The sequence below is a fragment of the Podarcis muralis genome, chromosome 6, assembly GCF_964188315.1.
Source record: "Podarcis muralis chromosome 6, rPodMur119.hap1.1, whole genome shotgun sequence".
In the NCBI taxonomy this organism is placed as follows: domain Eukaryota; kingdom Metazoa; phylum Chordata; class Lepidosauria; order Squamata; family Lacertidae; genus Podarcis; species Podarcis muralis.
Genome location: NC_135660.1, coordinates 39,061,302 through 39,085,879, shown reverse-complemented (window position 1 = coordinate 39,085,879; position 24,578 = coordinate 39,061,302). Strand labels below are relative to the sequence as shown.

The window sequence follows — 24,578 nt, the reverse complement described above, 5'->3', positions numbered from 1 at the left end:
GCGGGGGGGGGGAGGCGCCTCCTCCCGGAGTTTCAGCGCCGCCGCATCACCGCGCGGCTCCCAGGGCCTCCTCCGCGGGGCCAACGGCTTCGCTACTCCCGGCCGTTCTCGGCGTCAGAACCATCCACCGCACCCCCCCAGCCCCAACGTCAATAGCAACCGTTAGATCCAACCGTCACTGCGTAGCCATCACCGCGGCCGCCTGGGTTCGCCACTGCGCATGCGCGGCCATTCCCTCTCTCTTTCCCTCTCTCTCAGCACACCCACCCCCTTCGCGTCTCGTCGGGCGCCCGAGCCGTCTTTCCCAAGCGAGCTGGGCGGGGCTCGGGAGGCGCTGAGCGAGCCCGACCAAGGCCCAGTGTCTTCCTTAAAGCCGGTTAGCGGTAGCGCTGCTCCCGGAGAGACGCGGCGTTCGGGAACGTCATCCTCTCACCATTATCAAAACAACGCTCAGCGGCCCTGCACGCTCCTTACGCCAGGCCTTGGCGGAGCTTCCTTCCTGTTTTGAATCTCGGCGCCCAGATTGGGACGCGCGAAGGACGGCGAGGGAAGTCTCTGAGCGCCCACAGAGTGTTGTTGGCCCGTCGCCGCTGCGAAACTCGCAGGCAGACGCGGCCTCCCTGGGCGGGCTCGTTATTTTAGTAAGGAAAAGCACTGCCGGAATAACCAGATTGGCCTTCTCTAAAGAACCCAAAACAACCTCGACACTTGCACAGTTAATGAAGACAGTACTATACTCTCCAAGTAAAAACACAAAAAAATTGCAGCCCTTCAACAGGACCCGGTGCACGTTCACTCAGAAGTACGTTCCGCTGAGTTTAAGGGGATTTACTCGCAAGTAACTGAAAAACCTTGTTTCACTCGAGAGTATATACACGTGTACTTACAGTTGGGCAACACCTTTATTAGAACCAAACAAAATCGTGGCAAGCTTCGAATCTCCCCAAACTCTTAAATTATTCAATTTGTTACGCAAAGCAGAAATATGGGAGGAGGGGGAATAAAAGTTTAAAAAATCAGGCCAACTGTCAGCTTGAATTATTTTTAGTTTTAGAATAATCACTTTTGGGCACAATCCTGTCTACCATAGTCATCACCCACCTGCAGAATATTCCCATAGATGCAGTAGAACCAGATTGCCATAGATGAACGGAATGCTATGTGAAGGCAGAAGATTTTAAAGTGTTATGAACCGCCCTGGAATCCATTTTGAAGGGTGGCATATTAATATAATAAATAGATTCAATAGGAGGACTGTACATTTCCAAAACTGTCAGCCAGCTTTTTATCTCCCCTCAGTATCCATTGTACTGCTCATTGAGTGGAGAAAAGTAACTGGCTGGGAATGTGGATGGTGTACCCAGACCTCCCTTAAAAGTTCTTTGGCAGTCTTCCTCAAGAAGCAGTGATAAAACACAACTTGTGCCCCCAAATCCTTTACCTTCCTACCCAGAACCTCAGAGCCCTTGGAGATCTGTTCAAGATTTCTTCTGATTGTAGCATTGGCTCACAAATGGATTGGCAATAGATTTCAGTCAGTGCGTTTTATGAGTTTAATCAACCTCTCCATCATATCTTGAACACATATTCCAGGAAGGCAATATAACTCCTGAGATGATATATCAGATCTGCACACAACTGCTTCTGACCTATTACAGTGGTACCTCGGGTTAAGTACTTAATTCGTTCCGGAGGTCCGTACTTAACCTGAAACTGTTCTTAACCTGAAGCACCACTTTAGCTAATGGGGCCTCCCCCTGCTGCCGCGCCGCCGGAGCATGATTTCTGTTCTCATCCTGAAGCAAAGTTCTTAACCTGAAGCACTATTTCTGGGTTAGCGGAGTCTGTAACCTGAAGCGTATGTAACCTGAAGCGTCTGTAACCCGAGGTACCACTGTACTTGGTGGACTTAGAAGTTTCGCTGGCTACATATAACTTGTGCTCTAACCTGTGTTGCTCAGTATATGCAGCTTGTCTGACAGAGTAACAGCCCTATCCTGCTGCTCCATTTGATCCTTGCCTCCTTGCCTGTCCTGGTTATGAAGTGAAAATGGTGAGAAGCTTGGGGAAATGTGAGCATATCATATCGGAATATATGATAGCAAGGGATGTAAGAACTGAGCATAGTCAGATATATACACTAGACTCTCGGAGAATCAGTATCAAAAAGCTCAATATCAAAAATCTATATCAAAAAAGTTGGATAGGAGCAATGACTATAAATTCTGAAGAGGGATGACAAACTTTGAAGGCATGTTCAAGAAGTATTCTAATGGAAGGGAAAATTGGAGACATCTAATGAAGCCTATGTGACTGTATAGGCCTACAGGGAGTTCTCTGATGAGCTGAGGCAAAAAAAACCCAACATATATAGGGGATGAAAGTCTAGGAGAAACGCGGAAGACCATTGTAATTTTGAGGAGTTAGATGACATGTCTCTTTCCCTTTTACATCCCCATTTTAAGATTTGCCAATTCATGACAGTATAATTTGTTTTTCACACACCTGTGTCAGGAGTTTCCTGGGTCCACTGTGTTCTAAGTGCTGATTGGCTAGTGGGGAGGATACCCAGTTGCAGTGAATTGGGTTGGAGACACTCAGCTACTCCGCATTAGTCACGCCCAGTGTCCCGGGCTGATCATGAGTGATGCCTGCTAACCAGGTGCAATCAATCAAATCAAAGTTGGCTATAAAAGCTGTAGGCTGAAGGGACTCAGGGAGCTTCTTCATAGATAGAGGTATCAGATGCTGTCAGCCGGGGTCTCTCTTGCTGCTTTACCTGGAGCTCTGGGCAGCTGAAGGGGAGATTGTGTGTGACTTCTGTCTGGTATGCTATAATTTGTGTTTTGTATGCCTGCTGCTATTTGTTAACCTTATGCAAATAAAGCATTACTTATTCTTTATCCACTGGTGTGCTTATTGGCTCCAGATCCAGAAAGAACCCTACCCTTGGCAGAACAGAAAGGAGGAACATCTAATCAAGGATGAATAGCCTGAACCTGTAAGGATGATGTCAGATATGGTATGTCATGCGCTGGCTTGGTTTCCTTGTCGTTGGAATATAAAACGGGGGATTTGGAGGAGATGGAATTTCCCTCAGGGCCAACCCTAGATGTTCATATTAAGGCAGAAGCATGTATGCAAAACTAGCCCACTGAGTAACTTCCAGTCTGAGGAGGTCATCTTGGCTGTATTTTTCTGCAGGCCCAGATCATAGAGCCTCAGTTTTCACAGCCATTGCCCACCCTGGACAACCATTAGCAGTACTGGCAGCAACAGCAGCAGCAGCAGCAATACTATATGCTTATGATAATACTTTATTCTCTTGTTAATTATGCCTGTTTGAATGTTCATTTCATATTTGAACTTGCTTTAGTAATGTTATCTTTTGAAATGTTTCAGATATTTTGGTCAAGTTTGCCACATTAATAATAATAATTAATAATAATAATAATAATAATAATAATAATAATAATTAATAATAATAATAAATAATAAATATTTATACCCTGCCCATCTGGTGGGGTTTCCCCAGCCACTCTAGGTGGCTAACACGTTTAAGTGTGCAGTCTGTAATGGGCCTCCTTTGTAATGTTTTATTTTGACTGTAATCATTATATTTGACTTTCTTCAGTTATGTTTTACTCTGGATTGTTTTTGGGATTTTTTGCCAATTGTTTATTTTCCATAATTTTAAACAAATTGTCACCAAATTAATATAAATTCAATACAAATTTAAAAACTAACCCCCCCATGTCCCCTCTATTTTCCACCCTCCTTTGCTGCTCTCAACAAAATAACTATTATTTCAAAATGCATTCATCCCTTCTCCCTACACATCACCTGTTCAATTACCAATTTCTGCTATAGCTTTTATACATTGTCATAACCTGTCCTCAAAATAGTTGAGTAGAGTAAATCTTCCATCTATCTATAATAGTCGTTCATCAATTTTCAAACATTTTCTTCTGATACCTCTTGAGTAACACTTTGTTTGAGAAAAACCGATATTGCTTCCTCCCAGACAACATACACACATTCCTCCCTAACATGGCCCTGAACATTGCTGCCTGACATTTGTCCCCAGTAATCAACTCAGCTGCACGGGTGTGGCATGCAAAGGGTGAAAATGAAACCCCTTCACATTTCGCCAAATTTAATCCTCAATTTTACATACAACCATCTTAATAAACAATCACAATCCATCTCTCTTCTGTCTGAAAGTCTCAGAAGCCATCAAGATGGTATACACTGTGGTCCATCCTGTCCCTTTCACTGTTCTTTTTTCCAGCTTGGGGCGGGGGGCTGATGTAATCTCAACAAAATCCAGATCTCTCCATCCTCCCCCCTAAACTAATAAATCTTCCTGCAGTCCATCCTGCCGACCCTCAGTTCCATTACATCCAACTCCAGTTTATTCTTTTCTGAGTGCTTAACAAACAGTCTATCCAGTTGTTACCCATCTTTTCTTCTTTACTATTTTCATTTCACAATATGAAGTTCCAAGGAGTGGTCAAAATCCCTCAAACGTCCCTCAAGGTTGTTACTCTCCATCTTCTTTCAGGCAAAGTCCTTAGTTATAAAATAAATTAATTACGAAGAGGTTTATTTAAAGTCCACTCGTCTTGAAAACTTTGCATTCCATTGCTTTAGATTAAAAAAATATGACTTAAAATATTGCCTCCCCTCTGCTCCTTCCACCGTTCAAGCAAAGCAAAAATTCGCTTATTTCATTCTTTCCAAACCTTTCCAAACAGATGATTTTCTCCTCCAGCATAAATCAGGATCTTTTCAGCGGGGTGCCTCTTGTCCAAATTCAAAGGTGTTCCACAGCTTACCACAGTAGCTTGCTTGGGCTGTCCTTGGATGGAGCCAATGAGCTCAGTGCCCTTACCTTTTTGTCTGGGAGACAGGGATTTCCATCCCCGCTCACAAACAAAGAAAAGGCATTAACGGATGACCATGGGTCTTGCCCTTTCAATACCCTCAAAAGGTTAGGGGAGACATGCTCCTTACCCCCCATTAATCTCTGTCTGGGACCCCTCCTGGGTGCCAGAGCTCGGGGTTTGCTGCAAACAGGAAGTCTTATTCTGGATTCTTTCAGTTGGTGTTTTTATGTGTTGCAAACCACTGAGATTTTTTCTTAAACATATAAAGTAGAATAGACAATGATGATGATGTTTCCTCCTCTGACTTGAAGAACTCCAGCTTGGAAGCCTAGTAGAAGCACGGTCTCCCCTTTCCACCAGAGGTGACAACTGCTAAAGCAGACTGGACCCCTTTAAATTATATATATATATATATATATATATATATATATATATATATATATATGCAGGTTTTGGTGTCCTCGGGTGTCTTCCCGTGTAAAAGTTGGGGTGTCTAGGCGACGTTTCGACGAGGTCTCACTCGTCATCTTCAGGCTGGTGCTTTCGGCTTCTTGTTACTGGAACAGAGCAGGATCTCAGTGTTTGAGTTCCTATAAATACTGTTGAGGGGTGTGGTGTATAGCCTCCAATGTTCTGGGCCGAGAGGAAGTTCCCAGGCTAGTGTGCCTTTTCTTCTTTTGTTCCTTAGTTGCTTGAGGGATATCTTGAGTGATTTCTTGAGTGATATCCTGAGTACCACTTAGGTGGGTCATTAGGTGTGGATTAGTTGCTAAAGCCTTTGTGTCTTGACCTCTTGAACTTTGTGAAGAGTTTTTCTGAGAAGATGGCTGTAGTTGTGCTCTGGCTTGGCTTCGTGTATAGGGGCGAGCTGTGGTTTTGTGGCCTGTGCCAGCCAGATCTGTGTAGGGATTGCAGGGGGGTGCAGCATCCGGAGGTGCCATCATGGTTTGGCTACTGGATGGTGTCTGTAATTTATCTGTGGAGAGGGTCTGGGTTTGGGTCTGGTGTGGTTGATTGGTGATGGCGTTCTGTGTGCCTCTGGATCTGGTGTCAGTTTTTGTGGGGAGGGCTAATTTCCAGATGTCTGGCAAGCGGGATGTGTCGTCACGCTTGTTCATGTTGTGAGGGTGTTTCTCTATCTCGATGGCTTCCATGATTATTCTCTTGTGGTGATGTTCCATGTTAGAGAGCAATTTGGAATCTGCAAAATTAATTTCGTGTCCTGTTTCTTTCATGTGTTGGAAAAGAGAGGAAGTTTTTTCTTCTTTTTTGACGGCATTCTTGTGTTCTGCGATACGTGCATTTATTCGTCTGTTTGTTTGTCCAATGTACGTGGCTGGGCAGACTTTGCAGGGTATTTCATAGACCCCTTGGTTTTCCAACTGGATTTTATCCTTGGGGTTTCTGAGGATATTGGCTATCTTTTGGTTGGCGCAAAAGGCTGTTTTGATATTGTGTTTATGGAGGATTTTGCTAATTTTATCTGTAGTGCCCTTGATATAAGGAAGGAGGGCCATGCCATTGTTTTCTTCTGTGTCTTGGTTTTTGGGGGGTGTTTCTTTTTGGATTAGCTTCGTAACCCTGTTTTGCTGGTATCCATTGGCAATTAACACATTTGAGAGATTCTGTAACTCAGTTGTCAAGTGGTCTTTGTCAGCCAGGCGTTTGGTTCTGGAGATGAGAGTCTCAAGATATCCCTCAAGCAACTAAGGAACAAAAGAAGAAAAGGCACACTAGCCTGGGAACTTCCTCTCGGCCCAGAACATTGGAGGCTATACACCACACCCCTCAACAGTATTTATAGGAACCCAAACACTGAGATCCTGCTCTGTTCCAGTAACAAGAAGCCGAAAGCACCAGCCTGAAGATGACGAGTGAGACCTCGTCGAAACGTCGCCTAGACACCCCAACTTTTACACGGGAAGACACCCGAGGACACCAAAACCTGCATACCTATACCCGTGAAAATCTACGAAAGCATATATATATATATATATATATATATATATATATATATATATATATATCACACACACACATATATTTCAACATGCCAATTATTATACAATCCACAAAACTTCACATCTTATACAATCTTTTTGGACTTCTATCAGCACCTCTGATGATCCACCATTTTTATCATTTCTTCTGCATTTTTTAATTCCTATTACCTTTAATTATCTTAACTCACAATCCACCCATTTTTGCAATAATTCAAATAATTTACCTCAGAAAACTTCTTGCAAACCTACAAACGTAATCTGGTCATCACAATTACTTTTCAAATAGTCCATAAATTTACACCAGTCTTCTGTGAATCTCTGGTCCCGCAGGTTTCGAATTCTTCTGGTTAGTTTATCCAATTCTGCATAGTCCATCAATTTCATCCTCCATTCTTCTTTTGTCGGTAATTCTTCTTGCTTCCATTTTTGTGTCAATAATATTCTTGCTGCCATCATTGCATATAAAAACAACTTACAATTCTTTCTGTTTATATCATCTCCTACAATGCCAAGTAAAAATGCTTCTGGTTTCTTAATAAATGTATATTTCAACATTTTTTTCATCTCATTATATATCATCTCCCAGAAGTTTTTCACCTTTTTACATTCCCACCACATATGATAAAATGTTCCCTCTTTTTCTTTGCATTTCCAACATTTATTGCTAACTTTATACATTTTAGCTAATTTAACGGGTGTAATAAACCATCTATACATCATTTTCATCACATTTAAACCTTCATTCCATAGTTTTTCCCAATCATTCAACTGTATATTATACCCAATATCTTTGGCCCAATGAATTATTACCAACTTTAAGGTAAGGTAAAGGTACCCCTGCCCGTACGGGCCAGTCTTGACAGACTCTAGGGTTGTGCGCCCATCTCACTCAAGAGGCCAGGGGCCAGCGCTGTCCGGAGACACTTCCGGGTCACGTGGCCAGCGTGACAAGCTGCATCTGGCGAGCCAGCGCAGCACACGGAATGCCGTTTACCTTCCCGCTAGTAAGCGGTCCCTATTTATCTACTTGCACCCGAGGGTGCTTTCGAACTGCTAGGTTGGCAGGCGCTGGGACCGAGCGACGGGAGCGCACCCCGCCGCGGGGATTCGAACCGCCGACCTTTCAATCGGCAAGTCCTAGGCGCTGAGGCTTTAACCCACAGCGCCACCCGCGTCCCCCATTACCAACTTTACCTCCTCATAAACTGCGGGAGGCAGTGGAAGACAGAAGTGCCTGGTGTGCTCTGGTCCATGGGGTCACGAAGAGTCGGACACGACTAAACGACTAAACAACAACAAACCTCATCCTTCAAGTGCCATTCAAGCAGCAATTTATACATTTTGGACAAAATTTTATATTTATTACTTAATATATCTACTTCAAAATTTGATTTATTATCATCAAATCCTTTTTCTTTAAAATCCTGTTTAAACATTTCATTGACCTGGCGGTAGTGGAGCCAATCATTCACATATTCTTTAACTTCTTCATATGGCTTCATCTTCCACTTACTCCCATCTTTTTGTATTAATTCCCCATAAGTTATCCAATTCCCACCCATATTGATCCTCTTCACACTCATTGCTTCTAATGGAGATAACCAATGCAGCGTTTTACGTTCCAGTAGGTTTTGATACCTATCCCATATTTCTATTAGAGATCTTCAAAATATGTGGTTTCCAAATCCTTTATGGACTTTTGTTTTGTTATACCATAAATATATGTGCCAACCAAATCTATTATCATAACCTTCCAGATCTAACAATTCTGTATTTTCTAATAACATCCATTCCTTTAACCAACAGAGACAAGATGCTTCATAATACAATTTCAAATGCCTTCTCTTTCTTTAACATCTATTAACAACTTATATTGTATTCTCGGCTTCTTTCCCTGCCAGATATATCTTGAAATTGCTTTTTGCCACTCTTTAAAAATTGTTGCCCCCTTGATTATTGGAATTGACTGAAATAAAAATAACATCTTTGGTAGCACATTCATTTTGATAGAAGAAATCCTTCCCCAAAATGACAATTTCATCCTTTCCCATATTTCCAAGTCTCTTAATTCCATTCCACACCGGTGTATAATTATTTTGAAAAAGATCGATATTTTTAGGCGTTAACCAAATAACTAAATATTTAACTTTTTTACTGCTTCTATGCCAATTTGTTGTTGCAGTACTTCCACCGAGTCCTGTTTCATATTTTTAACTATCATTTTGGTTTTCTTTTTGTTCAATTTAAAACCTGCCACTTGCCCAAAATGTTCTATCTGCTCTAATATTCCTTTAACACTTGCAACTGGATCTTCTATTGTTAGTACCAAGTCATCGGCAAAGGCTTTCACTTTATACTCATTCCGAACAACTGAAATTCCTTTTATTTCATTTCTCCTTATTGTCCGTAGAAAGACTTCCAGTACCGATATGAATAATAATGGTGATAATGGATATCCTTGTCTTGTACCTTTCGTAATATCGATACTTTACAATCAGTTTTGCTCTCTGTTCTGAATATATAGCTTTTAATCCTTGTAAGAAGAATTGTCCAGTGTCCATTAATTCCAAATTCTTTAACATGAACTGCCAAGATATATTATCAGAGGCCTTTTCCGCATTCACAAAAATTAACACCACTTGCTTTTCATTTCTGGCAGTCATATATTCAATTATATTAACTATATTTCTTATGTTGTCTTTCATCTGTCTGCCAGGTAAAAAGCCTGCTTGGTCCTTATGAATTATCTCATTCAATATCTTTTTCAATCTATTTGCCAGTATGCTTGCAAATAGTTTGTAATCATTATTTAACAGCGAAATCGGCCCATAGTTCTTTACTTGTGTTAAATCCAAATATTGTTTTGGTATTAATGTAATATATGCTTCTTTCCATGTTTCTGGTAATTCTCCTTTTCTTAATATATTGTTCATCACTTCTTTCAACAGTACAAGTAGGGCATATTTCATTTCTTTATAATATGTTGCTGTGAATCCATCCGGTCCTGGTGCCTTTCCACTTTTTAGTTCTTTTATAGCAGCTTTAATTTATTCTGTTTCAATTAGGTCATTCAGTCTGTCTGTCTTTTATGTTGGAATTTTTTGCATCCCTTTCTGTCACAAGAAATCTTCTATTTTCTTTACGTCATTCTCTCCAGCTCTTTTATATAAATGTCTATAGAAATTTACGAATCCTTTTCTAATTTCTTTCGGGTTATCTACTTCCTTTCCTTCCACTACAATCTTATTAATTGTATTCTGTTCCTTTCTCTTTTTGATCTGCCATGCCAGCCACTTTCCAGATTTGTTAGCATATTCAAAGTTCTTCTGTCTCATTCTTTTAATATTCCATTCTACTTCTCGGTTTATTATAATTGCAAATTGACTTTGCAAGATTTTAATATTCTGATTTATTTTCACATTATTTGGGGTTTTAACTAATTTCTTCTCATTTTCCATTATTTGTTTTAGTATTTTTCTTGCCTTTTTCTCTGAATTTATTTCTAATACTGTTCTGCTGTATAAAGAAGCCTCGCATTACTGCTTTGCTAGCATCCCATACCACACTCGTTTTTGTTCCTTTATTACTATTATTCACAAAATAATCCATCAGAGTCTTCTGCGCTTTCTCATTTATTTTTTGATCATCCAGTAAGTTCTCATTTAGTCTCCATCAAAAAGTTTTTTCCTCCATTTCTTTTATTTCACATTTTATTGCCTTATTGGTTGTATTTCTATTTTTGTCACTCTTGGTGTTAACTCACTGGATATCCAAATATAGTCTATTATTGACATTGATTGATTTGGTTCTGAGAAATAAGTAAATTGTTTTTCTAATGGGTGTCTTAATCTCCAAACATCTATCAAATTACAGTTCTCAATCATTGAAAAAAAAGTCTTAGGTAGTTTTCCTTCTTTCAATTTTCCTCTTGATCTCAACCTATCCATTTCCATCGAAACCACTCCATTCATGTCACCCATTGTTATGATTTTCTGATCCACAAATTCAAATAATTTTTCTTCTAAATCTTTATAAAATTCAGTTTTACTTCCATTTGGTGCATACACCCTGACTATTATCAATTTTTTGCCTTGCCATGTGACTTGTACCGCAATTATCCTACCTCCTTCATCTTTAAATATTTGCCGAGCCTCAAATTTATTTTTTATATACAAAACCACTCTTTTCCTGCTTCTGTCTGATGAAACAAAATCATTTCCCAATTTTTTATTAATCAATATTCTTCTATGTTTTCTCGCCACATGAGTTTCTTGTAAACAAATAAAGTCCAAATTCCTTTTTTTAAGGAAATGTCCGATTTTATGTCTTTTCTTTTTATCATTCATTCCATTAACATTCCATGTCCATAATTTCAGTGCCATTTTGTGTTCCCTTTACCAATAAGAATGTAAAAGTCTTAAACTTGTCTTTCTTCTTCTTCTTCTTCTTCTTCTTCTTCTTCTTCTTCTTCTTCTTCTTCTTTACTATCTATTTCTTCTTCTTCCAATCCTGCCGGTCCTGCTGCTCCTACCACAATTGTTTCCTCCCCTTTTCCCAACTCTTTGTATCTTCTCAAAAATTTATGTGCTTCATCAGCTCTTGTAAACTTAAACTTTTCCCCTTTATAGTGAAAGGAGATACCTTCTGGAAATTCCCACATAAATTCAATTCAATTTTTTCCGTAATGCCTGTCTCAATGGTTTGTAATGGTCACGTTTTTCCAATAAACAAAGTGGGACGTCCTTAAAAATGATTATAAAAGCTCAGCCTTTTTTCTCTGTTTTTCTGTAAAATCAAATTCTTCATTTCTCTATCTTTAAATATAATCAAACAATCTCCTGGAAATTAAATATAATCAAACAATCTCCTGGAAATTTATTTGCTAAAAGCATTCTGAATTGTCTTTCTGACATCTCCCACTTCCATACTTAACTATTGTGCAATCTCCAATGTTAGCCTCTCCAGAATATTCTCCCCTTGTACTTCAGGCACGGATCTCAATCTCAAATTTGATTCTCTTTACCTCAATTCATTCAATTCATGTTGGAGTAGAAGGACTTTGATTTTTTTTATTTTATGGTGCCGGACTGTGTTCCCTGGGAAAGATTAGCTTTGTTTTTACTTTGGGAGATTTATGGCTCTCCTGCTTTGGTGATATATATATATATATATATATATATATATTTCTCTCCCTTTTTTCTCTTTTTTCTTTCTCCTTTCCCCCCTTTTTTTCTCTCCTGTTTTCTTTTTACTTTTTTCTGAATTTGTTTTTAGGAATAATGGATTAAAATTTGGTGTATATGGTTTTGTTGGAACTTTGATTAAAGGATTGGATTGGCCAGGCAAGTGGTGGAAGAAATTTATTTATTTATTTATTATATTTCTTTGCTGTCCCTTATTGTGGTTTTTAGATTTTGTCTCCCTGATTGTATTTTTTTGTTGCTCTTCTTTTTACTACTATCATTATTATTTGTTTATTCCATTTGACTATTTTATTAGGATACTACAATGGATTAGCCAAACAAGAGGCAGAAAAAGCTCCTTTCATTTTTTAGTGGTTAACTTTGAAAAAATTTGGTGTCCCAAAGATTGCTAATATAGTGGATTGGCCAATCAAGAGGCAGAAGGGTGTTAAGTTAAATTTGTGGGTGATACTTAGTGGCACGAAAAGAAAAATAATGTCTCAAACACCGAAGAAAACAGGAGAAGGTGGGACACCTTTGGAAAGAAGAGGATCAAAACAAGATATTGAATTTAAGGGAGACATTTTAAAAATGTTTACAGAAATTAAAAAAGGTATTAAACAACGTGAGAAGAATTTGGAGATGAGATTAGAATCGATAGATAAAAAATATGACATGACAGTTAATGAATTGAGGGGACAGATGAAGGAAATAACAAAAAGAACGTAAAACCTGGAAGAAGAAATGAAACGAATAAAACAGGAAGTAAAGGAAATAAGGAAGGAGCAAGAAAGGGTTAAGGGAGAAGTTGCAGAAATTAAGAAGACGCAAAAAGAATTATGGGATGCGATTGCTGGACTCCTTTAAATTAGGAGGTTTCTTTCACAGAAGGCAGAGCTAACTACTCAAAGCTGCAGCTCTTATTTAAGGTTCAGTCTGAGGTTGACTGATACTGAAACATTTGAGTTCTGCTCTAGTGGAGTCTCCAGCCATAACCCTGCATAGAACTGTCCAGGGAGCTGTTAAATCCTGAAGTCTAGCCCCACCCTGCCTAAACCTAAACTCTTACCTCGAGTCAGAAACTCTGTAAAACTGAGATTGTTCTTGTTACAGAACCATTTTTTTAGTCCAATTGTGTGTGAAGGAAGCCCCCTGGCAGCAGAGAATTAGGTGTGCTGCAAGCATAAATTGCACAACCGATGGTGGAGAATACAGCCCTGCAAGGCCAGCTCCAGGCAGCCCATACTGCTGCCACCTCCAGTCCAACCCAAATACCTCCTAGGGGAAAGTGTCTCATTAGCCGCCCAGACAAAATTGTTGAAAACCCAATTAATGTTTCTTAACTTTTTGGTCCAATTGCCTTCCAGCTGATGGATTTTCTGGCAGACCAAATGGAAACCTGTTTTGCCTGCCATATGTGTTGGAGCCTTGCCTGCTTCCTTAATGATTATGCCACCTTCCTTGTGGAATTTAAATGGGCATTTGAAGAGCCACATCAGAAAGCACCCAGTTGGTGGATCTGCCCTTTATGCCAGGAAATGGAGTTTGTGCTTGACTGTGTCAAGTACTGCCCAGCACCTAGAGTAGAATGAGGCAGCCCTCTCTGATCAATTTCAGGAGGGCCTAGGGGGATCGCATTCAGGATGAATTTACTTAGATTGATGTACCTACACACAGCAGTGAGTTGGGGGTCACAGCAATCTCTTTCTGAGTAGTTGACTATTGCTGTGTCATGGATAATGTGTGTGGGGGGGTAGTATAGCATTGTTATTGGGATGTTGTGAAGTGCCTGTTGTGGTACAGGTATGTTTGCTTTTGGTTTCTGCTGTTACTATGTTGTTGACATGCTGAGTGTGCACAGGATCTTAGTTCAGGTATAGTGGCAAAGGGTCAGACTGTTATACTTTGGAGGAATCTGTTAGTGTTTTTAAGAAAGCAAGTCTCAGTTCAGTGGAACTTACTCTCAAGTAAGTGTGCCTAGGACTGCAGTCTTGAGTGTGTGATTTTTCCTTAGCCCAAAGCACACTGGAAATAAAATTATTGTAAATTGTTGTGCACACACACAAGTTTGTTGCTACTTATACCAGGTGGTTGCCCTTTGGTTTCTCAAATTGCAAGAAAATTAATGTAACCGAATGTATTTAGATAACAAAAGCTGCAGAAGAGGGCAACATTGTGAGAGTGCAATCCCAAACCCCAGGTACATCACATCCTAACCTCTCCCAGCTGGTCTATCACTCACACCCCACCCACAAGTCAAACTGGCTTTAAACCACTATAAATTATTCACCTCAGTGCATCTACTTATGCCAGCTGCTAGTTTAAATTAAGCCAGCACAAGGTATACCAGTGTAGAAGGCAAAAGGGGGTATATAAAGGGTGGGAATGAATGTGCTGGGGGAAGTGAGAGGGGTAAACACAGTGATGCTACATCCTAACTCAGTTCATTCACTGGTCCTGCTACAGATCTCAGTGAAAGTAATTCATACATTCATTCCACCACCATCCCCTACCCTGGCCAGAAGCCAGTAGGACACAGCTAAAATTTCACAAGATACATGCCAGTATCAGTATCTAGCAGTGTTCTGCTAGTTGGGGCATTTATTTGAGGCATTTTTACTCTGCTGTCAGTTGAAATTGATCCCAGAATAGCTTAAAGGTAAAGGGGCCCCTGACCGTTAGGTCCAGTCGTGGCCAACTCTGGGGTTGTGGTGCTGCTCTCGCTTTATTGGCCGAGGGAGCTGGCGTACAGCTTCCGGGTCATTTGGCCAGCATGACTAAGCCACTTCTGGTGAACCAGAGCAGCACACGGAAACGCCGTTTACCTTCCCACCGGAGCGGTACCTATTTATCTACTTGCACTTTGATGTGCTTTCGAACTGCTAGGTTGGCAGGAGCAGGGACCGAGCAACACACCCCATCACGGGGATTCAAACCACCGACCTTCTGATCGGCAAGTCCTAGGCTCTGTGGTTTAACCCACAGCACCACCCGTGTCCCCCAGAATAGCTTACAGATAAATAAAAACCAAGACACTCAGCTCTCAGGCAAGTGGGGAGGGGCAACAAACTCAAACACCAGTTTTTATTGTGGAATGGCTGCTGTTTGCCAATGGTAAAGGAAGAGCCAGATAGCTAGTCTTTGAGAAGAACCAATGGAAGAGCCCTTCTCTCCCTTTTCTGTAGGATGATGGTTCTAAAGAATGTATTAATCCATTTGCAGTGAACTGTTTCTCTTGGAATACTCTCTCTAGATTAATCTTTTTGTGCTACAATATGGGCATGCTGCTCCATCAGGTAAAAACAACATTCATTCTTGTGCAAGTGGGCTTCCCCATCTTCTCACCTTGCTGCTGTAGGATGACTACATTCAGTCAATGGTATCTATTTCACTGGCAGAGATACATTTCACCGACAATTTATAAGGGAAATCTCTCAGTTCAAGTGTAAACCTCTTAAATGCTTTTTAAACAAACAGCAAATAAAACAATTTGTTATGGCTCTATTGTATGCAACCCTGGCTTCAAATGGCGAGAGACTCCAGAGTTCCCAGCTCTTACCCAGGGTTCCGTTTTCTTGAAATGAAAGTCGCTGGAGATAGTGATATCTTCAGGATATATATCTTTATTTTACACATATATACAACCTGAACATAGGATGGAAGGGCTCACAGCATTAACACTCAAATACATCTTGTTTCTCCATTAGGTTTCTAGGGATGCCTCCTGCCTAAACCATGGTAAAGTCACTCTGGGATGAAGCTGAGAGGAGATACAATCTCACACACAAAACAACACCCCTGGCCTATTTTTCTCCTCCCCAAAATGACATGGTATTTAGTCAGGTGAGATGGGAAAAGGCCTACCCTCTGTAGTGATGGGGGAGAGGGCCTCAGGAAAGCATCTGCCCTTCCTTGTTCTCCAATTTCTTTGGAGGTTGTTGCCATCATGAAATATACTCAGAGTAGAGTGTGAAATTCATGCTCTTTATTCAGCTCGTAGTAGCAATGAATGAAACTTTCCCCAAAACATCTAGCTATATATACATTATTTACACAATAGGCCCCGTGTGATTGGCTAATTCCGGGCTGCTCCTGCAGGCCAATCAGGTTGCTGATTCACTTCCACCTGGAGCTGGATTGGGTGGCTCCTGCGGACCAATCAGACTGCTGCATTCTGGATCCTATTGTTCTAGGATGCAGATCAGTACATAACACCCTTCCCCTCTAAGTTCCAGTCCTGCCCGGGAGGTTAGCATTCATTCGTAGTCCTAAAAGTACACCGGCCGCCTATGTATGTGTTGCGGCCTGGGGTGTTCCTTGGTCGGGGGTTCTGGTTCTGGCTTGTGTTCCAAGCACAGCACAGCACAACAACTGGCCAGAGCCCAGCTGAACTACTAATGGGCCGGCGCTTCGCAACTAGACTGGACCACCTTCACCCCAACAGAGCTCAAGATGAGGCAGGGGAGGCAGAATCAGTAAGTACAGAGGGGACCCCCGAGGCTGAAAGGACACCGGAACCAGAGCCGCGACCGAGCGGGCCAGTTGCGCCAGACCAAACAGCCCCGTCACAACCAGCAGCCTCGAAACACGAGCCAGAACCAGAACCCCTGACCAAGGAACACCCCAGGTCGCAACGGATACATAGGCGGCCGGCATACCTTGAGGACTACGAATGAATGCTAACCTCCCAGGCAGGACTGGAACTTAGAGGGGAGGGGTGTTAATGTACTGAGCTGAATTCTAGAACAATAGGATCCAGAATGCAGCAGTCTGATTGGTCCACAGGAGCCACCCAATCCAGCTCCAGGTGGAAGTGAATCAGCAACCTGACTGACCTGCAGGAGCAGCCAATCAGGCTTCTGGAGGAAGTGAATCAGCAACCGGATTGGCCTACAGGAGCAGCCCAGAATTAGCCAATCACACGGAGCCCATTGTGTAAATAATGTATATACTGTATAGCTAGATGTTTTGAGGAAAGTTTCATTCATTGCTACTATGAGCTGAATAAATAGCATGAAATTCACACTCGACTCCGAGTATATTTCACTGTGGTACTCCAGATGTTAGATTACAGCTGTTATCATTTCTGGGAATTGGTCATGCTGGCTGTGGCTGATCAGAACTGAAGTTCTAACAACATATTGAAGGTTACAGGTTAGCCTCCCTGATTTAAATAAGACTTTCAATTTGTTGTGAATAACACTTGAAGAGATTTGTCCAAGAGCAATCTGTATAAAACACTTGCGAAGAGCAGTTCCATATTCTGTGTGACAAATGTGTTTGCTGTATGTATACCAGTTTCCCACAGCAAACATGTAAAGTGGGGAAGACATCTTAATGTGAAAATGCATCTTTTAACAGCTGTGCATGTGCCAGAGTTCCCGACAACCTGCACTTTATGTTGTTAAATGTACAAAGCAGTACAAGGAAAAAAGAAAGGGAAAAAATAGTTGACAACTGAGTCATACAAGCCCTACTTATTTTTCAGTAAATAATGTCTGGGACTCTGCTGGATCCACAGCTAGCTGAGCAACACAACCAATTGCTCACAGCAGCAGTATTTTTGTGGCTGCCATTAGAGCACATGATTATGTGATCAGAGAGAGAATCCCTTCCAGGGTGAAAGTTGTAGATTATACAAGACTGTGCATGCTTCAAGGTTTGTGCCCCACATCTTTATATAGTTACTGGATTGGAGTGCACAACAGTCAATTGTGGAGCAGCAAAATATATTGGACTGCCTCTAGTTGGGGCAATGTTGGGAATGGTGGCTAATGACATTGTGTAAGGGTGTCATGGGGCTGACAGGCACAGAATGTGCAGAGTAGATAATTCTATTTATTGTTAAAAGTACACTTACAAGTTAGGGAAAGGCATGTTCACCAGTCTAATGTCTGCTGCAACAGTGGTTCTGCTGCTGACCTTGGCTTATGTATCTATCTCCTCCATCTGAACTGCACACAAACAGGTGTAGACTCCACCTGCATGTAACCTTCTGCTCCTACCAATCCTTGCCTGGTCCTGGGAGACAGTGGAGCAGCAGATGGAGGCAAGAGGAAGAGGTGTGTGGGAGCTCTTGATTCTACACCAGCCTGACCTATTTCTCCCTCCTCACTATCCCATCCTCTGCTGTCCATGATTAGAGGACACACATATTCTAACAACTGTTGTAAATTACTGGGGGGGGGGGGGAGAGACTAAATAAAATATGACCCTATTTACAGGTGATATTCTAACCGGGCTGCAGTATACAACATGCCAGGAGTGCAGTTATCAGTTCTATGTATCGTTTTAAATATATCAATCTGAGGACAGAATATTGGGTTTTGATCATCACATAGCCTGAGCGATATACAGTAATCTGTTCTTAATCATTTCCCAGCCTTCGGTAGGTATATTCATGTTCCCAAAATATCTTCTTTATTTCCTTGGTAGTTATTAGCTCAGTCACCTGGGACCATTTCTGATTCCCTCCCTCAAACCATACTTTTCATGACAACGTTTGAAATTAATGCGGGAAATTGCTAAAAATAGAAGTTCTTCACTTGCACTTTAAACGAATAACGAAATGCCCTAAATATGGCTTTTGCTAGAAGAAACGATCGTAAATATTTAATTTCTCTGTGTGCATCCCGCGTTTCATAAACTGTAAATCACATTATAATAGCGATTAAAAATAAATAACTCTCCGTCTGCGTTAAACGTTTTGGGCCCGTCATCCACTTGCGCAGCCATAAAGCTGTCGGCTCCCTCTGCTGTTAAGCTCGCGAGCGGCAACACAGCTCGCAAACACTGGAGCGCTTCGGAGACGCGCCTTAACCCTACCCGGAGGCGCGCATAAAAATGGCGGAGAGGCCGCCCGACCAACCCCCTGCCAGGACGGAAGTGTCACGTAGACCACTTCCGTCCGGAGGTGGACTCGCTGCGCGCGCAGACAAAAGGTGTACGGTGAGTGAACGGGGCCAGAAAAGTATCGCGCACGCGCGCACATTTTCGCGCGAAAGCTGTTTTGGGCGCCTTCCCCGCCGGGCGGGGCCTGCTCGAGTAGTGTGCGGACGCGGCCGGCAGGAGGCGCGCTGGGTCTGGTTGGCGACGGCGGCGGCTGCGCCATTGGCGGGTAGGAAATGCCGCCAGATGGCGGTTTAGGATTGCGGCTCTACTGAGGTGCGGCCCCCGGCACCGCCGCTTGTTCGTTCCGGCCCGGCTTGGCCCCGGCCCGCCTGGACCCTTCTCCCGTGGCACCGTAGGATTCCCGGGGGCGCTGGCCCAGCTGAGGTAACGCAGTCAGCGCGGGCGGAGGGAGGGGGGCTCCGAGGCTGAGATCCAAGATGGAGGCGCGAGGGGCGGGGGCAGCGGGCCCGCTCTCTCTCTCGCTCTCCCGCTCGCGCTCTCTCCCTCGCTCGCTCGTTCGCTCACACTCTCGGGCCGGGCCAGCGGGCGGCAGCCAGAGCGAGAGCGGGGAGGGAGGGAGCGAGCGGGCGGGCGGCTCTCGCCCGAGGAGGTGGCTCCTCCCGGGTGGCGGCCCTCTTCCCCTTCCCGGCTCGGCCCTTCTTTTCCCTCCCTGCGGGGCCGGGGTGACAATGGAAGGGCGGCGGCCCCACGGGGCGGCCTCGCCTCGCCGACCCCGCCAGTGCCTTCTCTGGGCCCGGAGCCCGCCGCCGTGCGCCCGCCCCCGCGCGGGGCCTGCCCGCCTTCCCTCCCGCCCTCGAGCGCGCTTTCCCCGGCTCGTTCTCGGCCGGGCGGCGGCGCTGAGCGAGATACGGGTCGACCGCGCTGCCCTCGCTTTCCGGGGGTGGGTGGGTTGTGTGCCACGGGCGACGCCGTGGATGAGGAGCCGGGAGAGGCAGAGGGCCCACATAGCGGGGACACGGGGGTGGCGGCCGTGAAAACCGGTGGCGGGCGAGAACGCCAAGGCGGTGGAAGGCGGAAATGGGGAGGCCATTTGGGGGTAGCGCTGATCCCCGAGGGGGTTGGCCGAGGCGGAATCAGAGTAGATGCCTAAAATAGCGGGACTGAGTTGGACTGAGCCGTTGCGGGAGAGATCAAGTGTTAGCTCCTGGTTGCAGCTCTGGTTCTTCAGGAGGGAAGAGCTTTAGGGGCAGATTTCTGGTAAACGCTGGTCAATACTGTAGGGTGATGGGTTGACGCTGGGCACAAGTTGGAGTAAGTGGAGAGTGGCCACTTAGGATGTTTCGCTTTTTGGGAAGTGGAATAATTGGTTGGTAGGTGACCAAAGCAGTAAGCAGCAGAAGTTCTGTTCTGGTGTTTAAGATCACCTTGGATCTTTGTGTTCCTGCCTCGTGACATAACTTCAGAATGTTCTACAAGTTGTATTGACTGGAACACAGGTCATCTTGTGCTAGACGGCGTAGCCTGCAGGAAGACTAGCTGTGACTATGGGACATGCAGCAACTAGTGGATCATATAACAGCAGTAGGGAATGCTAGAATGTGGGGAGGGGGGAGGGACATATTACCTTGCAGGGTGGTTTTCAACACTGATTTGAATAGGCAATACAGTGCTCACTTGAGAGGAAAACATGTGAGTCAAGAGATAGGCCAATAAAAGTTAGCTTACATTTTTGTATAATCTTACAACCTTGTACCAAAGAATAGTTTATCTCCTTTGTATTATAGAACATTTCGTTCTTGTCAAAGAGCAGAACATCAACTCATATACACTATAAACTTATTCACCACACTTTTTTTTTTAGCTAGTGCTCTTCCTAAGGTTGAAACATTGTGTGTGGTTAAATAGTCAATACTTTTGAACATGTTGCAGAATCTCAATGAATATTGGGAGTTTTGATGAATAGAACTAATATAGATGAGCGCTTTGCAATTAAGAAGTTGATTGGAATGTTCCCTTTTTGTTCCACTGGAGGAGGAGGAGATTTTTAGATTTATTTTCCTTCACCAGAAGGTCCTAAGGTGGGTCTCTACAATGTAAAATTCAAAAGTAAAACAGTTTAAAACAAATTACAACCAGACCTAGAGTGGGTCCTAAATAAATACGTCAAGTGTGATAAGCCAAATTAGTAATACAGAAAAAGCTGTTCATGTAAGAACCAGAATGGTTTCACCCAACTCTTGAACTGCTGACGTTCCTCTGAAAATGATTTGAGCAACCAACCATTGGAATAATATAATACATTTAATCTTCTGAAGATTTGCTTAAAATAAAATTCTGGGAAACTTGCTTAAATGCAATCTTGGCCATAGCTCAAGATCTCAAATTAATTAATTTTATTTACAGCTTATTTGTTTAAAACATTTTAACTTTGCTTTTTAGGACAAAAGGTTTTCCCCAATGGTCTGCTCAGAGAAGATCTTTTGAAAAGAATGGACATATTGGGACCGTTAATTTCAAACTCTTAAATTGGGTACAACCTAAAGACCTTACAAGATGTCTTACAACCAGCAATTTAAGAGCAGTACAGCGAACAATTATAGAACAGTAAAAACTGAATACCTTATGAAACCACAACTGGTCAACATAAAAACATTAAGAGAAAAGCTAAATATGGGAAGGGACCTTAAAAATAATCCAGTCCAGCTATTGCTAAATATAGGAAATCTGCTGCTACAGCATACCTGATAGACTGCTATCCAGCCTCTGCTTAAACTTCTAATAGCTACTTTCTAAGCAGTCTGTTCCACTATCAGACAGCTTGTTTCATTAGGAAGTTCCTGACGATTAATTGAAATCCCATTTCATGTCATCTGCACCCATTGATTTGGATCCTGCACTCTGGGGCTGCTTCTCCCAATCTGGTGCTCTTCAGAGGTTTTGGACTTCCACCAGGGCCCCAGCCAGCATGATCAATGGTCAGGGATGATGAGGATGTAGAGTACCTGATGCCTGGCACTTTGATTAGAATGCCAACAGGAAATACAATCAGTCAAACAGATAATATTTGATTGTAGCATGAGCGAAATATGAGGCTTCTACTAACATCTTAGTAGTCAAATTTTGAGCAGATTTGAAGTTCCTGAAATTTCTTTAGAGGCATACAATATGCTAGATTGAATGTGTGTATAACCAGTGTGTGTGTTTGGGCAGCATCAACGTTAGGGCTGTGGGTGGGTGGGTGGTTGCCGTCCCACAGGGTGCCGAGCTGAGGGGGCGCAAAATTGAGAAGATTCATTTAGGGGTGCCAAATTTTGGGCTCACACAGGGTGCCATATTATGAAAGATTACCGAAGTCCACCCTTCGTTTGGGGCCCAGTCAGCTTCTTTGAGAGAAGGGTACAGCTGGCTAGTGATATATAAAAACTTTGTTGAGTATGTTGTTCTTATACCTAAAGCAGGCATGTCCAAAGTCCATTTCGGGACTTTAACCTGAATACTTAAGTGTGTGTATGGCTTCAATTCATTTCAGTAGTGCTTCAGGGGTTTTTTCTGCATTATGCCAAAAGGTTGCAATCTGGATTTCATTGAAATTACCAGTTCACATTGCCATTTATGGAGCTGCATTTCTATTTTCCCTCTCCCTCAACCCTTCAGGTGTGTAGAAGTTGTATTAGTGAAAGCAGTACTAGATGATTTTGGGCCAGGGTTAGCTGAAATGCAAAATTATCTCTTTGTTGTTACTTAATTTGCTTCCTGTGCAATCCAAAGAACATTAGAAGAGCCCTGTAGGCCAAAGGTCTATCTGGTGCAGCATTCAATTCTCATAGTGGGCCAAAGAGATGCCTATGGGAAGCCTGCAAGCAGGACCTGAGTGCAGTGGCCCTCTCCTAGCTTGCAGTTCCCAGTAATTTGTATTCATACTGCCTCTAGCAGTGAAGGTAGGACAAACTCATTGGGGCTTGTAGCCACATTTGGATGTACATTCCTGGGTGGGTAAACCATAGTTGAGCAAACTAGGAATGACTGTCAGCCTCATGCTCTTTTCTTATCTCTTACCATGCCTCTTGCCTGTTGGAACACCAATCATCCTTAGCTTATAATACCTTTCTCTTTTATGTCTAAAATGAGGAACTGTGATTTTAATAATCACTTTATTAACCAAAATATTAAACCATTAATATTTTGTTAGACCTTTGGGCTGCTGCTATTTGAATAAGCAGCATCATTCAGCAGGGGATTGGCAACTACAATATGGCTTGTTGGTTTTTGGTGGATATACAGTGGTACCTCGGGTTAAGAACTTAATTCGTTCTGGAGGTCTGTTCTTAACTTGAAGCTGTTCTTAACCTGAGGTGCCACTTTAGCTAACGGGGCCTCCCACTGCTGCCGCACAATTTCTCTTCTCATCCTGAAGCAAAGTTCTTAACCCGAGGTACTATTTCTGTGTTAGCGGAGTCTGTAACCTGAAGCATCTGTAACCCGAGGTACCACTGTACCTGATACTGTTACTTATTTGTCTATCAAAATGTTGCTATACCACCCTTTGCCAAAATAATTACAGGGTGTTTTCCATCAGAACAAGGTAATACAAAAAACACAATACATAAAATACAAACAAATAAATAAATGAGTAACTAGTAAATTCAAACATGTTTGAGCATTTCTTTTACACAGTCTTCTAAAGGAATCTGTTTGCTTCACTTTTTGAACTATATTGTTGAAACACATTATGGGAAAAGAAAATTATATCTAGCATAACAACTTACTTGATTTAATTGAAAAATCTTTTTTTAAAAATACCATCTTAAATTTAAACACATACAGTATAATTCGAAAGATATTACAGTACATGATTCAAAAGATAGTCAAAAGCAATTATAGTGAAACTTGTAACCCAACTTCATGCACAGGAAGAGACACATATTAAATGATTTGTTTAATGATTATTAGTATTAAAAGAATTGACCGAGACACTAATTAACTCTGTAGCTGTTCCCACAACATTATTGTAAAGATGAGTTATCAGCAGTCACCAACCTTCTCGGACACTTGGGTGCATTTGGAAATTTGAGTAACTTGTGAGCCCCACCACAAAATGGCTGCCATGGTAAGTGTGCCCAGTCAAAAAGGACAATATATGACACAGATGGGGTCTCAGCCCCAAATGCCAAAAAGCAAATATTTGACCCCACTTCACATAGTAAAATACCAATTTCACTGGTGGGGTTCAACTAGCCCATGAAACTGAACACAAGGCTGCAGTCCTATGCATTCTCATAAGCAAGTAAGGTCCATTTAACTTGGTGGGATTTAGGTCTAAGTAAAACTACATAAGATTACTCTGCATTTCTCATCCACCTCTTGGGTGGCCAGATGCAAAGTACACGTCCTGAACAGCATTAGAAATTTCCCAGGTGCCAGGTGTATTTTGCAACAGGCGTGGTCCAGTTGTGACCACTTGGGAGATCTCTGTATGCCAGGTAGGCAACTGGCATTTCCATCTGGCTGACCCACCCAGCTTTCTTAAGCAGGTAAGCAGAAGAGCTTGCTTATTGCATTTATATCCCACATTTTCTCCAATGAGTACATGGTTCAGTCCCTCCTCAGTTAATCCCTACAATGACCCTGTGAGGTAGATTAGGAGGCTGTGA

The 24,578-nt window shown here is 42.5% G+C and overlaps 1 protein-coding gene and 1 long non-coding RNA gene across 2 annotated transcripts in view; both read left to right on the top strand.

The window, feature by feature from the left end:
• The first annotated feature begins 667 nt into the window (after positions 1–667).
• LOC114597681 (uncharacterized) lies at positions 668–15,940 on the top strand. The gene is made up of 3 exons (XR_003706875.2): positions 668–802; positions 2,930–3,022; positions 12,392–15,940. It is a non-coding gene; the product is annotated as an uncharacterized LOC114597681 (long non-coding RNA).
• A 3,204-nt stretch (positions 15,941–19,144) lies between these two features.
• Positions 19,145–24,578, top strand: part of STAG1 (STAG1 cohesin complex component) — a 111,149-nt gene continuing 105,715 nt past the window's right edge. Inside the window, exon 1 of the mRNA XM_028730802.2 lies at positions 19,145–19,350. The gene's annotated coding sequence lies outside the window, so the exon portion shown is untranslated. The remainder of the gene's footprint in view (positions 19,351–24,578) is intronic.